This window comes from Equus asinus, chromosome 4, assembly GCF_041296235.1.
Source record: "Equus asinus isolate D_3611 breed Donkey chromosome 4, EquAss-T2T_v2, whole genome shotgun sequence".
NCBI classification, from domain to species: Eukaryota; Metazoa; Chordata; class Mammalia; order Perissodactyla; family Equidae; genus Equus; species Equus asinus.
Genome location: NC_091793.1, coordinates 133,528,463 through 133,543,465, shown reverse-complemented (window position 1 = coordinate 133,543,465; position 15,003 = coordinate 133,528,463). Strand labels below are relative to the sequence as shown.

Sequence of the window (15,003 nt, the reverse complement as noted above, 5' to 3'; positions counted from 1 at the left end):
CACACACTGCTTGAGTCCGTGTAGGTCTGTCTTTGTTTTGTTGTCTGTGCAGACGATAGTCACCCAACTGCATAGAAAAAGTGCTAGACTGGAGCTATGTGCACATAAGTAAAATATTGTTGAATAGTGCCTAAGGAAATAGAAGAACATTATTTTAAATTATCTTGATCATAAAATTCAAGTGAAGATTTGGCAATATAGCAGCAAAAAAAAAAAATCTCAAAACCAGTTATTCCTTTTAAATAAAAACAAAAATGAGAAACAGTAACTATTAGAAATCCCACCTGGTGCTTTTCCTGTGTTAATGATGCTTCTTAAATTGCATGTGGGTAAATGGTAATTTTGTCTCACACCATTAAAAACTAATGGAACCCTTGATGATAAGAAATGCCATAGCTAGCTTGTTGGAAAACGTTTAATTAATAAAGTAATAAAATTATTGTAAACTAGTGCAGTTTCAGGGAGAATTCAATGGGATATAAAACAGATAAAACATCCTAGAGACTTTGTATAGGAAATAAACATTACTATATAAAATACCATATAAAGTTAAAGGGGTTTGTGTCACATAGAATTAAAATTAGCTATTATACTAATAAAAAAAAAAAGATTATTCTTTCAGGGAAAAAAATGCTAGAGAACACAGTTTATAAAAAGCTGTTTTTAATCATCCAAGAAAGTATCTAAATTACAAAAAAGAAAAAAAGTAGGGTTATTGTATGTTTCCATAAGTTAGAACTCAGAATTTAGACCTAGTTGTATTTATAATAACATTATCTTAAAACGATCAAACAATGGGTTAAAATGAAAACATTAAGTCATTCTCCTGCCTTTTAAAATCTTTTAGATTGTCTTCTACCCTTTTCCCAGTACACTTTACATTTTTGTCGGACCTTAGGACTTGCTCAAGAACCCCACACGAGGAAGATTCCAGAACATTTGGGGGTAGATCACTGAATAATGAATATTCCAGTGTTCAGACCAGTTTTCCCTTGACTCTGTAGTGTAGTGTTGATTCTTTTTTAATACTCAAATCCTCCTTAGGGTTATATTACTCTGAGACTAACACTACGATATATAAGGGACATGAATTTAGTGTCCTCACAAACATTAGTAAAATTTGGGATCTTCAGTCAAGAAAAAAAAAGTCTCAATACACATAAGGATTTTAAAGCTTAAATTACCAGTTTCACAGTATTGTGAAAGTGGCCATTGCAATGGTGGTGTTCACTATCTCCTCAGTACTTGTAGAAATCCTACTGAGTCTTAGATGTTTCCCGATTCCAGTTTTCATGTATTCATTCTTACAAGCTTGGACGCATGCATTCCTTCACTAATACCAAAAATATTACTAAGAAATTTCTGTTCTGAGTGCAGCTATCCGGGGACAGCGCCCTGGACCAGAGAGAGATCGCCATCCTCACGCAATTTATACCCTAGTCCTTATTTCCATTTTATTGTGAAACTAAACGAGTTTCTCCTTTTTTTTAGAGACCAGCCACAATCTTTTCCAGTTGCCTATGTTTTTTGTCAATAAACTCTCTAATTATTTTTTTAATTTTTTATTTGATTTTTTTATCCCTAGTTGTTTGGGGATTTTTTTAATTAAAACTTACTCTACTTATAATCTTGAGGAAGGGGAGGCCTCCCTTAGCAAATCTCCAAAGCATAAGTTGTAAGGAAAAGTCGGTTTTAATATATGAAGAGCTTTTTATAATCAATTATAAATAAATGATATAACAAAAATTAGCAAAGAACTTTAACAAATAATTTGCAAAAGAGAATAGGTAAAAGAACAATAAACATAAGATAAACAGCATCATTACAAATAAAAGATATCCAAATTAAAGTAGTTATAAGGTTTTTTCCCTATCAAATAGAGAAAGAAAAATCAAAAGTTGATTATACCACAGTAAGTAACAGTATGTGGCGAGAAGTACTCTCATACTTCGTTGGTAGTACCACTTGAGGTGTTAATTTGAAAATACTTATCAAAATTTAGACTGTATGTACACTTTGATTCAATGGTTCTACTCCAGAAATTTATCTAAATGGAAAAATACATAAATAAATAAATATGTACAAGGATATTCACAGCAGCATTGTTAGTTGAAAATTTAGGGGGAAAAAATAAGGGATGGGTGAATAAATTATCCATATATAAAATAAAAACACAATGAAAGGATAGCTATCTACGTATTTGCCTGGAAAGACATCTATGACATTGGCAATTGAGAAAGAAAGATTGTGGAAAACTATGTATAATTTGATATCATTAAAACTATATGTGAGTTTATCTGCAAGATACTCCCTAAACTCTAACCACTGTTTCTAGTGATAGAATTATGGTAGATTGTAAGGCACTTTTGATTTTCCATTTTATATATTTCTCTTTTGTTTGCAATGAACATTTATTGAGGTTGTAAACAAAAAATAAATATTTTCCCCTTTAAAAAATGTAAAAGTCATTCTACTCTCAAAAATGTAAAGACTAAATTTAACTATCTGGTTCAGTTTTCAGAATGCCAAGGTCAATTGGCTAGAATCCAAAAAATGAAGTTTTTTGGCTTTTTTGGTGAGTTTGAAGTATTCACATTGTCATAATTTATGAAAACTTTTAAATATCTAGGATCAAATATCATAACTGAAAAAAGAAAGTAAATGCCTAACATTTATTTCAACATATCTTCACACACTTTTCTGCAACACAGGGAGAAGTGTCCTTGAGAATTCAAATCATTGTTTCTTCAGTCACAGCAGCAAAAAAGTTCATTTCAGAATTGCAATAGCATTTATCACATGGTTAATCATTAGTTATAGAATATGACTAGTTTTTTAATCTAGGTACCCAGCAGTGCTAAAGATATCATTGAATTACACGTATAGTCACTTGAGAATTTTGTATATATTGTATTTAAGAAACTTTAACTAACTGGACACTGTCATTCAGAAAATTTTTGAATGCTCAATGTGTCTAAACCAGCTGTTCCGAGTGCCACAGAGCATATCCCAGCACCATTCGTTCTAGGAATTCAGAATAGGAATTACTGAGAAGCTAGCACGACCATTGACCAGGTCCCTCCTTCTGTGTTACACCAAATTGGTCATCAAGCCAGGTGATGCTATCTTCTCAATGTTTCTCTCATCTTCCCTCTTATTCATCCACACCCATAACCTTAACTCAGGCTGGAATGTCTCACCTGGCTTTCTAGTCTCATGACCCCAGCCACATTTCCTTCTAATCCCTTCTCCTGACTGGTATTTCTAAAAGGCTGATCGCATTACATGGCACACTTGCTCAAAACTCTTTTGTGAATTCCCGAGGCTTTCCTGAAATCCAGCTTCCTTGAAAGCCAAGCCTTTCAGGATCTGGACCCTCTTACCTCCCCAGCATTACCACTGGCCACCTTTTCCACATGCACCCTTAACTCCAGACATCACAATTTGCTCTTCCTATAATGCACCAGGCTTTCTCTTGCTTGCTCATGTCTCCATGACGTTGTGCTTATTGCTCCTTCTGCCTGGCAGCCCTCATTTCCTTCTCTGCACCCTCACTCTTCATATTCATCCTCCAAGTTCAGGTGTTGCTTTCTCCAGAGAGCATTCTTTGAACTGCTTCTCCACCAAGATGAAGGCTAAGTGTGGGCCCATTATTCACGATGAAGGTATCCTGCCCTTATCATGTGCTGTTCTAATACGTTGACTCTCTGTTTCTCTTACAAAACTGAGATGCCCCCTTGCAAGCAAGGCTATGTCTGGCATACTACTGGAAAATAGTAGACCCAGATCCTCAAGAAATTTTTGTGGACTGACTGAATGAATAAATGAGTGAATGATTGAGGAATGTATTATCCTGCATCCAGGAAACCTACACACAGCCAAATATTTTCATTGATGATGCAGAACTGAAAACCATCACTGATTTTTGCTATCCATTTAATAAGCCAAACTTTGGAGCCCTGGTCGGCCAAAGTCATTTAAAAAAGTGAAATGAGAAGCAGATATGCTCCTAGTGAGATCTGTAGATAGAGTTTGGCACCAAAACTCTGTCGGTATCCAAGTTAAATTCCAATTACATAAAATGGTTTTCTTATCTATCCTGATGTGTGGCTCTAGGTCCACATGTTGTTTAAGATAATGGTGTTTCTAGTGACAGTCATACAAAAATATGTCCTCAAAATAGGTTACTAGACTGGAGAGAATCTCTTTCCATTGCACAATGTCTGGATCTGTGTACCGTTGAATAGTAACAGCGGCTTTATGGTGTGATGAAGTTAGTCAACACATGATATAGCTGTGGATTTCAAGGAAGTGATAGTAGCAGGCAGATGGACAGACAAGCCTAGCCAAAAAAAGTAAGAATAGGGGAGACTCTTAACAGCAAAGATCAACCAGGAGGCAGAGGAGAATGCCAAGGGCGGCTGCACGATGGTAACCAGGGCTCTGGGCTGAGGGTGGGGGGCAGATTTGAGTCTTGGCTCCAATCCTCCAATCTATAAAGTGGGCACTTCCCCCTTTAAACTGCCAGTTTCCAACATGTGTGTGTGTAGATAAAATAAGATAATGCTTTTAACAGCCATTTAAACATTGTGAGGTACTACAACATAAACATAGGAAAATATCATCATTAAACCCTAATACAATCGTCAAAGGGATTTGATTGGAAAAGACTGCTGGTCACCCACGGGATTTTCAATGTACACCTTCACCTAGAAACATGCTCAAGTATTTTCTGTCTCCAAAAAAAAATTTTTGAGCTTAGTCTTTCATCTACGTCTAGCTGTTTTTTAACTGCCGTCTCCCTCCTTTACCTGGAAGCAAGTTCCTCAGGTGACTAATATAAAGTGATTTATTATTTCCCACTGCACGGACGTTCTGGACCCCAGTATTTTTGGCAGCCACTCCTGGATGCCTTTTCGTCTTCCCCTTCTTTTATTCCCTGTGGCTTCTGACATTCCTTTACCACCTCCTTCTCCTTGACACGCTCTCCTCTGACTTCCATTTTCTCCTCATTTTCCTCTTGCATCTTTGCCTTTCCTTCTCAGTCTCCTTCACTTCTCTGCCTCTGTTTGTCCCTTAAAATTAATCTCCCTCTGCAACCACACACATACGCACACACACATGCACTGCCACCTGTGACAAGAGACTTCTTGTTTCACTTTCCTCACTATTCTTGGGCAGATTATCTGAGATGTTTGAACATACTACGAGGAGATTCATACATTTTTAAAAAATTTGGATATGGATTAATAATAAGGAAAGAAGTGTAAGCATTGAGACTTTTTAAGAAAGGTACAGTAAGAGAATTCTTGGGGAGGGGATGATATAAAGGTGCTAAATTCCTATCTTCCAACAAAGAAATTAATACATAATATTTAAAACTGAAAAGTGACGAGTCTGTAATGTAAGTAGGTTATCTTAAATATGAAGGTAAACACCAGGAACAGGCATGTAGAAGAGCTGAAAGCGCTTCTCTGAGGAGCCAGTATTGTGGGAAGTTGGAAGCGTATGGGGCAAAGACGTCTGTTTTCACAATACCCCTTGGAACACCATTTGGCTTTTTAAATTTCATGCACACTTGTATAAAGGTGACAGGGATACTATTCCAAAGCTACCAGTTTCCTTATATATAAAATCAGTATTCTGATGTAAAATTTGCCTAAATGAAAAAAGATACCTGGCACCATTTCAAAGCAGACCTGAATATGGAGCAATAAAACAGAAAAAAAAATGCTGGCATGGCGATTGAAGGACGAGAGGAAGCACTAACTGCCGTCTGAAATGATGGAGAATTAACCACACACCCTTTTCCTATTAAGCACAAAACTGTGCTACAGTATCAACTCCTAAGTCTTCAGAATATCTCTGTCATAAGCAACTGCCGTGCTGGCCGGCAGGAATCTCCCAGGTAGAATTCTATCTGCCAATTCTTGTTTCTGATGTTGAATCTGTTCTAAGTCTATTTGACTCTTAATTTAGATGTTAGAATAAATATCACAGCTTTATCTATTCAGTCACTTAGTCTGACAGATAACACATCCACTATATATCTCTCCACGTTACACATTTGACGTATAAAAAATCCAAACATAAAATCCTTGATAATATATCAAAGGTTTCATATTTATATGACATATATCTTTTGTGCAAAATATATTATGAAAGAAGTAGACACAGAACTTTCCACTGACTCGTATGTATTCCATGTTGTAGGATACACCCTGTGAAGCCCGAGAGTGGCATCTCGTGGAAGCCGTCGGGGTTTTACAAATGTTATCGGGTTCCAGTCCCAATAACTGGCCTAATGTATCTTGTTTACAGGCATTCCTGATTAAAAAATACACAAGAACAAGGCAGGAGGGGGGCGAAGAAGGAGCATTCATTAGCAATCTCAAACTAAAAGGTAGTCATAATCCATAAACTATTGACCCAATAGACAGAAATTTCCCTTTGTTTTAAATCAATTAACATTTATACATGAGCCATTAAAAAGCCATCAGGCTTATAAGCCATTACAGTGTGTACCTATTGTATTGATCAGCGGGCAGTCAGTTATTAATTAATGACATCATCACTCTCAAACCTCTTAAAGGCTTTAGTGCCTTAAAGAAACATACAGCTCACCAGAGCCAAGTACAATAGACCTGACACGCTTTATAGCCTTGAGCAGAAAAGTATGTTTTCACAGATTGTCTGTCCTAATGCATCAGTGAACCCACACTGCTCGGTGTGCCCCCCAAAATATCCCATCTGATTTTATAAGTAAGCCATATAAGTCTCCAATGACACAAGTGTTTTAACGTTATTTGTATGAGTGACAGCAGCACATGAACTTCTCAGTGCATACTCAAGATGAAAAGTGCAGTCTCTGCAATGTATGTCTGGTGACTGCCGTCTACAGCTAGCCGCCTCTTTCATCCTAAGACCCTCTTCCTCTAGTCCTAAAGAAGCTAAAAGAGTGCAGCCATAAAGTGGAGGAAAGCCCAAACTCTAGAATATCAAATGTGTTTTCTTTAATGCGATACAAACCAAAATAATATTTTTTTAAATATCTTTTCTTCTCTTTATTATCATTTACAAGATGGTTGTCTCTTTAGAAAACAAAGCTGTCTTTAAAACTTTGAGGATGAAATTTTTAGTTCAGGTTTCTGCACAGATTCAAGAGAACTAGAATAAGACCCTAAATCATCCTGTGAAACAGGGTCACTGTGGTTTACTTAAATCCTGCATTCTGTTAGGGGTGACACACTGACACAATGATAAAAGTCATATTAAGTGCAGAATAGGGTTATAAAGTAAAAGCTACCCCGGGGAATCTGAAATCTATTAAAGAATGTTAACATCATCTTTCTATCTAAATCAAATTAACCTCTGAAGAACAGATAGACCACGAAACAACTAATTATTATCCACCCCATCCCCCATCACTTCTAATCATGGACAAGCTAGTTATTTGGTGTTCTCCATAAAACCGTGTAAATAATACAGAAATTTAATTAACATTTCTTCTTTTTTCAATTGTATTTTGTGGTTTAAAAAAGCTTCCCAATAGAGTTTTACTAAATAAGCACAAGAATGAGACCAAACTACCTGAATTAAAATTACTCATTTTTCCCCTGTCTTCTCCTCTGGGGTCTTAGCAAATTATTCATTATCCTCATTCAGAGTCATTGCAAAAAGAAGGTTGGAGAAGTTTGTGTTAATTAAGCCTGTTGAGGATGAAACAATGCACAGACACATTCAGTGGGCAGTATTACCTCCTTGTCTAACATTGTGACGGGCTCACTGCTCAGCCTGGAAGGTGGAATAGAAAGTACCTTTGTAAGATGATACTATTATTATTACCATTATTATTATCATCATCTTTAGCATTATTTTGCCACAAAAGAGCGCTCTCTCATTACGTTAGCGACCATCCTGAAATACCAGTTACAATGTGAGAGGGCAGGGTGAGAAGTAGGATAAAGAAGGCCTGGGGTCTAGGGCTCACAATAGGAATCAGGTGTATTTGCTTTTATGGAAGATTTTGGTCCACAGAACAGTTTTTTGGGTGATTTTTTTTAACCACAACCAAGATATGCTTATTTCTTCCATAAAGGAAGACATCTTTTTTTTTCTAATAAAATTGGCAGTGAGGTTATGTGTAAGGCAAATTGTGACAGAGCCAATAATCTGTCATTCTTACCATCCAGAATGTTCACATGAAGATATAAACAGAAAAGAAGCCACTTCATATGTAAAGAAAAAGGAAGAAGACGCTTCCTCAAGATCTCAAACGCTCGGATTCACACTCACCATCCCGGCGGTGGGAAGAGTGAGGTGAGCAACAGAGAAGGTATGAAGGGAGAGGGAGGAAATACCACCAGCGGGGACAGCCCCTGCAAGTGATTTCACAGTGGAGACTTTACTGTCAAGTCTAAACGAGTGCTTTTAGTAGGTCTGGAACGCTGCTCTCATTTTATTCATGACAGAAAATCATACCATACTATGTGTCCTGACGCAGGTACAGCAGGCTTTTTTTCAGAAAAAATAGTGCAACCTCTAACCTCAGAGCCATGAGATTATCAATGGATTCAGAATGGGCTCATGGCCAATTCTCCCCTCCGCTTCCCCTCCTCCTGTCCCTTGAATTCCTAGGTTTAGACAAGTGAACTCCATTAAAGGGAAAATCAAGGGCCATCAAAAGCTGCCATTCTGTGCTTTAAGCATAGCTCACTGTCCCTGGTCATTACAGAAAGGTTGAGTAATCGAAAAAGAACACATTTCTTCACCAGAAAAAAGGGAAAACCACATACACATGTATATATGTACCTGCTATTTAGAGCAGATCACTTTACTGGCACTTACCTTAGATGTCACAATCAGATAGTCAGCTTCTGTGGGTCCAGCAAGCTACCCGCTAAAGATGTCAGTTCACCCAAAACAATGCAGCTAGATTGGAGCTTACCTAGAAAGAATTATACAGGGTCTCCAGCTATTCTGGGATCACAGGAAAAAGGGAGCTCAAAGGAACAAAAGCCATTCAGTACCATTGTGTGTCAAGTGATACAGGAAGTCATTTGCACATTGGTGCCTCCCAACAGTCTCCTTATTTCATAGATGAGGATCCTGAGGCCCAGGCAAAAACCACAGCTCATAGGTGCTGAAGGCTGGATTTGAACCCTGATCTTGCTGCCAAAGCCTGCTTCTGTTCCACTCCACCAGTCCCCCTTAATTCACACTTTTTACAGTTGTCACAGGATCTCTCTCAGCACAAAGCTCAGTACCTTGTACCCAGTGAAGAAATAATGAAGCGAGAGTTCCATGCTTACTGTTGTTGTTGCTATTAACACTGCTTGAACGCATAGCTCAAAATACAGACAGATTATTGTGAACCATGACCTGCTGCATACCATCCTAGCATATGACTTCCTGGCATACATTAGGTGTTTACTACTTATCAAGCTTTCTTGACAAATAAAGAAAACAACAGCCCAGGGGGATGGGTCACTGAACACTATAGCTTCTCTCAAGGGTAAAGAATTTTACTTTTCCACCAAGACTTTGATAGGGTTTTTACAAACTCAGTCAAGATGAAATTGAAAGTAATTAATTATGCTTCTTCAAAACTCTCAAACCTGAAATTTAAAAACAACCAAAATGGCAAAATTAAAATTGATCGCAGCATGAATTTTCATGTACACAAACACATCATATAGCCATGTGCTCTTTAAGGGAAATGTTCCCTGTCTTAGGAAAGAGAGGCAACTTGTTATGATTTGTGCACACTTCCATGAAATACCAAAGAGGAAAAAACCCTCCTGTCACTTGTCAGCTAGTTCAGTCACTGCAGCTGTAGAGGTACCATAACATATGCACATCCCCTTCTCAAAATGGATCAAAAGGGGCTTTGGTAAACTCCTGTACAAGCATATCGTATGTGCTAAAGCCAGAATGACTTAAATCCTATTCCCTGATGGATCTGCACATCAGATGCAGAACTGATTAGTGACAACTGACACAGAAACAGAGAAAATGTTCGCTGTTAGGACGAACACACGATTCGTGCAGGAGTGCCATCAGGACGGCATCCTACACATTTTGTACATACAGAAAGTATGTTCCTCTCCTGGGAGAAAATTCTCATCAAAGAACTTTGCCTTTTAAGTACTAAACCCTCAAATTGACTTGGAAATATTTCTCCAAAAATGCTTATCAAGTTAATGTGTTCATCATTTAAACCTTCAAAAATAGCAGAAAAGTTCTACTCTTCAGTTAAAAATAATTCATTCACAAATATTTTTCAAATGCTTACTCCGTGCAGTTGTGTACTTCACTAAAGTATAAATGACAGGAAAAAAATGTGCTGGTAGCAAAAAGTTAAAACAGAAATTGATCAGATCATGTACATTACTCATATATTGAACAGTTCTCAACATGTCAAAGGGCAGAAACAGTTCAGCAAGGTTGAGTAACCTAAACCAAGAAAGAATTCAAGCATCAGAGAGAAAGATAATATTCATCCTATACATAGGAGACAAATCGACAAAGCACTGAATTCTCCCATTTGTTCGTTTCTATTTGTCCTTCAGGAAATTTACCCTTACCATTTCCCTACCTTATGGGAAACTATGTCATATAACTAGAATAATAAAGAATTCAAGTGAAGCATGAAACAGACTTAAAAAAGTTATTTTCTTCTTTCATAAAAAGTAAAACTGTATTAGATGAGTAATTTCCACAAGTTTTCACATTTGCAAAAATTACATGTGCCCTTGGCCTTACATTTCATTTGCTTTCTTAAAAATATTTTTTACTTTTCAGGAAGTTCTTCTCTCCCTGAATGCAGGCATGATTCATTTTGCAATGTCCTTCTTCGCATTCCTCTCATTGAGGATTAGGTACACACTGAGGAAAGTTGTGTCTGAAGTTTTGACAGGAGAAGTAACGACAACCCTGGATTATGCTCCCTCCCTCATATTTCTCATTCTGAACAGTTTGCTTTGTCTAGTTTCTCTTCCCCTAAAAGCTTACCTCTTGACCCCTATCTACCACTCGTCAAAAATCTGCTGGTTTCAAGCTCATTGGAAGGAAGTCACCCTCTGCTCTTTCTCTGCTCCTTCAAATCACACCTAAAGAGGGCAATGAAAGAACATCTTCTATCAGTCCGCCTAAACTTTCCCTCATCCTAAGTGCAAAAACTGCCCGCCTCCGAGAGCTGGGAAATATCCTTGGTGAGGGTGCGAGGCCATTCCTGCCGCCTCTTAGCTGAGCAGTAGGAGGGCGGACATACTAACTCTTTAACTCCGGAATGGGTGGTAGGCAAGGATCGCTTCTTACTTTCACACGTCTTCCAAAACCCTTCTCCTTCCTTTCCCTTTCCCCCTCATCCCGCTTCAGGTGGCATTTGCACAAAAAGTTGCTGCGGACGCACTGTCACGGGGGCTTGCCTGCCGGGCTCGAGGATGCTCTGCCCCGCAGGCTTTGCTGCCTGGGCGCCTCCCTCTCGGAGAGCTCTGCGCACCCGCGGCTCCGGCCCCCATGCCAATACCATATTCTGACTTCTGTGCGCAAGCCAGCCACTCCAGAAGGCTATGTATTTAAAGTTTCCAGAAGAACTGCACATAGATGAAGATGCATTTCATCAACCCTGCGAGAAACAAACACCAAAGCGAAACCCTGAAGCGACTGAATCACTTTCTTAAAGTGAGAACCCAAAAAGCCAAAATTCTAGGCCATCATAATGTCCATTTTGGAGGTTCTCTTAAAGAAGTTGCTTTTGTATTATTTTTGCAAAAGGAAGAATAAAATCATGCAGATTTTATGCAAATTTTTTAAACTCTCTTAAGGCTACTTTTTATTGCTCTAGCCATTGGCATTAATGTCCTTGGTATTTTTCTCCCAGCTCTCTTGCCTAACGTGTTTTTAGTGTGTTTTCATCCCCTCTTCTCAGTACTGTAACACATAATGAAGGTTTCCAATCTCTGCCTACATTATTTGCCAGGGATGGTTTACAGAAAACATAGCCAACCTATATGGAGTATAACATCTGAGGAATATTTCAAATTGACGAAGAAGAAGCTCAGAGGAGAGATCATTGCTATTTTTTTAAACTAAATCAGCCCCCATGCCAGTTTACGGTTTACCAGAACACAACCTCCTTGTATGAGCTGGCTGCCTTCTGCACCAGCTCCTGATGTTAGTGGAGGGATAAAGAGACTGCAAAGTGGAAAGAAACAATATTACAAACCAACCTGTTGATATTTTGAACAAAAAAGCTCCTTCTACTGCACTAAGTTAAACACTAACTATGATATAACATTTGGGGCAATATTCTAATGCACTAAGGAAGGCCTTTAAGGTTTAAATTCTGATCCAGTCCCTTCTGATAATTTTTATGATTCAAAGTAGTTCTCTCTCTAATATGAAACATATCTCCAACCGCCTACCAGTTACGAAAGCCATTAAACTCTTGCAGATTGAAGGTGGGAAAATAAATTGTGTGTATTTTAGACCCTGAATGATCTTCCTATAGCAATTTTAGAACAAACTATGAAGAATTCTGCAATTTTAATCTCCTCAGTAGCTTCCCATTACTAAACAAGCAGAGTACCACGGTACAAATGTAGACGTTACATGTCATCTTGATCTGCTGCTTTTTTCTTTCATTAAAGCTTTAATGCAGCAATTATGGCTACGTTGCCCTATAAAAAAAGGAAAAGGCAGTTTACTTTAAAAAGTGAAATTGCATAGCCTACTATTTAATTATACACAAATGTAAATGGCCTATTTTTCCATAACTGGTTATTACAGCACTGTTTTACTTTCTGAGTTTTCACAATCTCTAAAACCTACAAAGCTTCCTGCTATATAATTGTTTTGTTACATTATTGTTTTCATCTTATTTTTTCTTTTAATGTGAGTGCAGCGGGATAAATCTTGGTTTTAAGCCAGCCACTACTTCATCTACTTAAGCTTTTATAGATGAAGATTGCTGTAATTATCAGAATACCCGCTTATTTCTGAAGTATTATCCTGGCAACCTGCTGGCATTTACAACCAATTAACAAGCTTTGCCATTAGTTGCATAAGGGGTATCGCAGAGTAAACCCATTGTGTGCTAATTTTCTATTTTAGATAATCAGTTTGGCCGTCCAGAATGGAAAGAGGAAGAAAAGGAAAGGTTTGACACTCAGTGGTAGACATGTAAAAATTACCGCGTGCCCCCTCGAGACAAAGGTATCCCGCACCTCAATGATTGCTTCGTCGCCGGCACTATTGGTTCTTAAGTATTTCCCTTTGTCTCTTTGGGAAGGAAAAAAAAAGTAGGGATTCAGCAAGGTAATCATGTCCTGTCTCACGCGCTCTCTGTCTTTTAAAGCTGACTAGCTTCTCTTGCTGTCCTGTCCATAATTTGACCAAATTGTACAAGTGTTAAACATCTAAAAAAAAAGATAGAAGGAAATTGAGCACGAGTTCTTTGGATTTTTTTTCTTTGACAATGCCTTTCAACCTCTTTTCCCCTCTCCTCCCCCAACCCTTGCTATTAGAGTAAATTAATGCATGGGCTTCCTCCAACTGGGCTGCCTTAGAATTAGCCTGCAAGCTGGGTTTAGTTAAAGCAGTGCATTGTCGTTTTATTGCTCTGTTTAAACTGTCTCTGATATTAATATGTCCTGAAGTTTGGTCTGGAGCAAGTCAAGAAGCTGTATTTATATTCTGCTCTTAGAGCTCAGGCTTCACCCAAGAGGGTAAATGGCATCACCAGCCTAAGAATACCAGCCTGGTGCCATAGGAGACCTCTGAGGCCTATGTTCAGAAATAGTCTGTCCCCTTGAGTCTTGGGCACTACTACTAATTATTTCATCCCAATTCTCTCTCCTGAAAATCTGAAAAGTTTTCCTCGTCAAAAAACTGCCTCCTCCCTCCCACCTCTGATGCTTCCTAATGAAATGCAGCTCTGTCGGCTGGGAGGGAAAGCACAGACTGTCATTTTCAAAGCACCAATATTGACCAGCACCCATACTTGGCATTTGTAAAGCTCATTGGCCACAGAGCTTCCTAAATTCCCATGCCAAGATGCAACTAGAAATCAGAGTCTTGGGCGCTTCCGACATGAGTTAGTAGGTTATCTCTATTTGGAAGCTAACTGATCTTTAGATCAGACCAACATCCTCTTTGCTTTGCTCATTCTCAGGAGACTTACCTAGGACGGAAGAGTTTTCAAATAGCCATCTCTAAAGACCTGAAGCTGCTTTGCCCTGGATTAATTAACTGCCTTACATACATGCGGGCACACACACACACATACACAAATCCGTGAGCAGACACCCACCATCCCCGGCATCAAGTTAAAACTTCTAATAATATCCTTTTGTCCAATAGTTGATCACAGATGCGGGTAATGAAAGTGTCTGGAGACAGAGCCATACAATCAGGGCATGACACCACTTTAACAGACTTTTCTATCTCTGTAACCAAATTCACAACTCGTTATGGCATTATATTTGAACACATCTTTCTAGCAAATGAAGACATTATTGTGCCTCTCACAAATACGGCTTATTGAAATCAGGAGGAGACATGCTTTTCAAGGTTTGTTATATTCTCAAACTATTATAAAATTCTCATGAAGGAAATTCTAGCTCACTTTTCTCTTTTGCAGCACGAAGACCTAAATGCTTGTGTTTTTGCGCACAGAACCACCCAATCTCGCTAAAAGGAAAAAGAAAAAGTTGGCAAAAAGCTTGGAGAGGGACAGAGGAGTCAAGAAAAAATATTGGAAGTTCATTTGTTGTTATTCCTATCACATAACTTTTCAAGGTGGCTATGTTGGTTAGCTCAGTAATATAAATTTATATTGTTGCTCCTTCAGCTGTTTTGATAGACTTTTAATAGTTCTTAAATTAGCTATTATGGCTGTATTTGTTTCCTATTAAAGAAATTCCTGATTTCAAAGTTTAGCGACTTGAATTTTAACCTCGCTGGATCTGTTGGAGCTGTAGTGAAGGAGGAGAGAAAGAA

General features: G+C 38.2%; 1 long non-coding RNA gene across 1 annotated transcript in view; it reads right to left on the bottom strand.

Moving 5' to 3' along the window:
• Nucleotides 1-15,003, bottom strand: part of LOC123285164 (uncharacterized) — a 65,953-nt gene continuing 50,950 nt past the window's right edge. Inside the window, exon 3 of the long non-coding RNA XR_011502964.1 lies at nucleotides 1-130. This is a non-coding gene — a long non-coding RNA (uncharacterized lncRNA). The remainder of the gene's footprint in view (nucleotides 131-15,003) is intronic.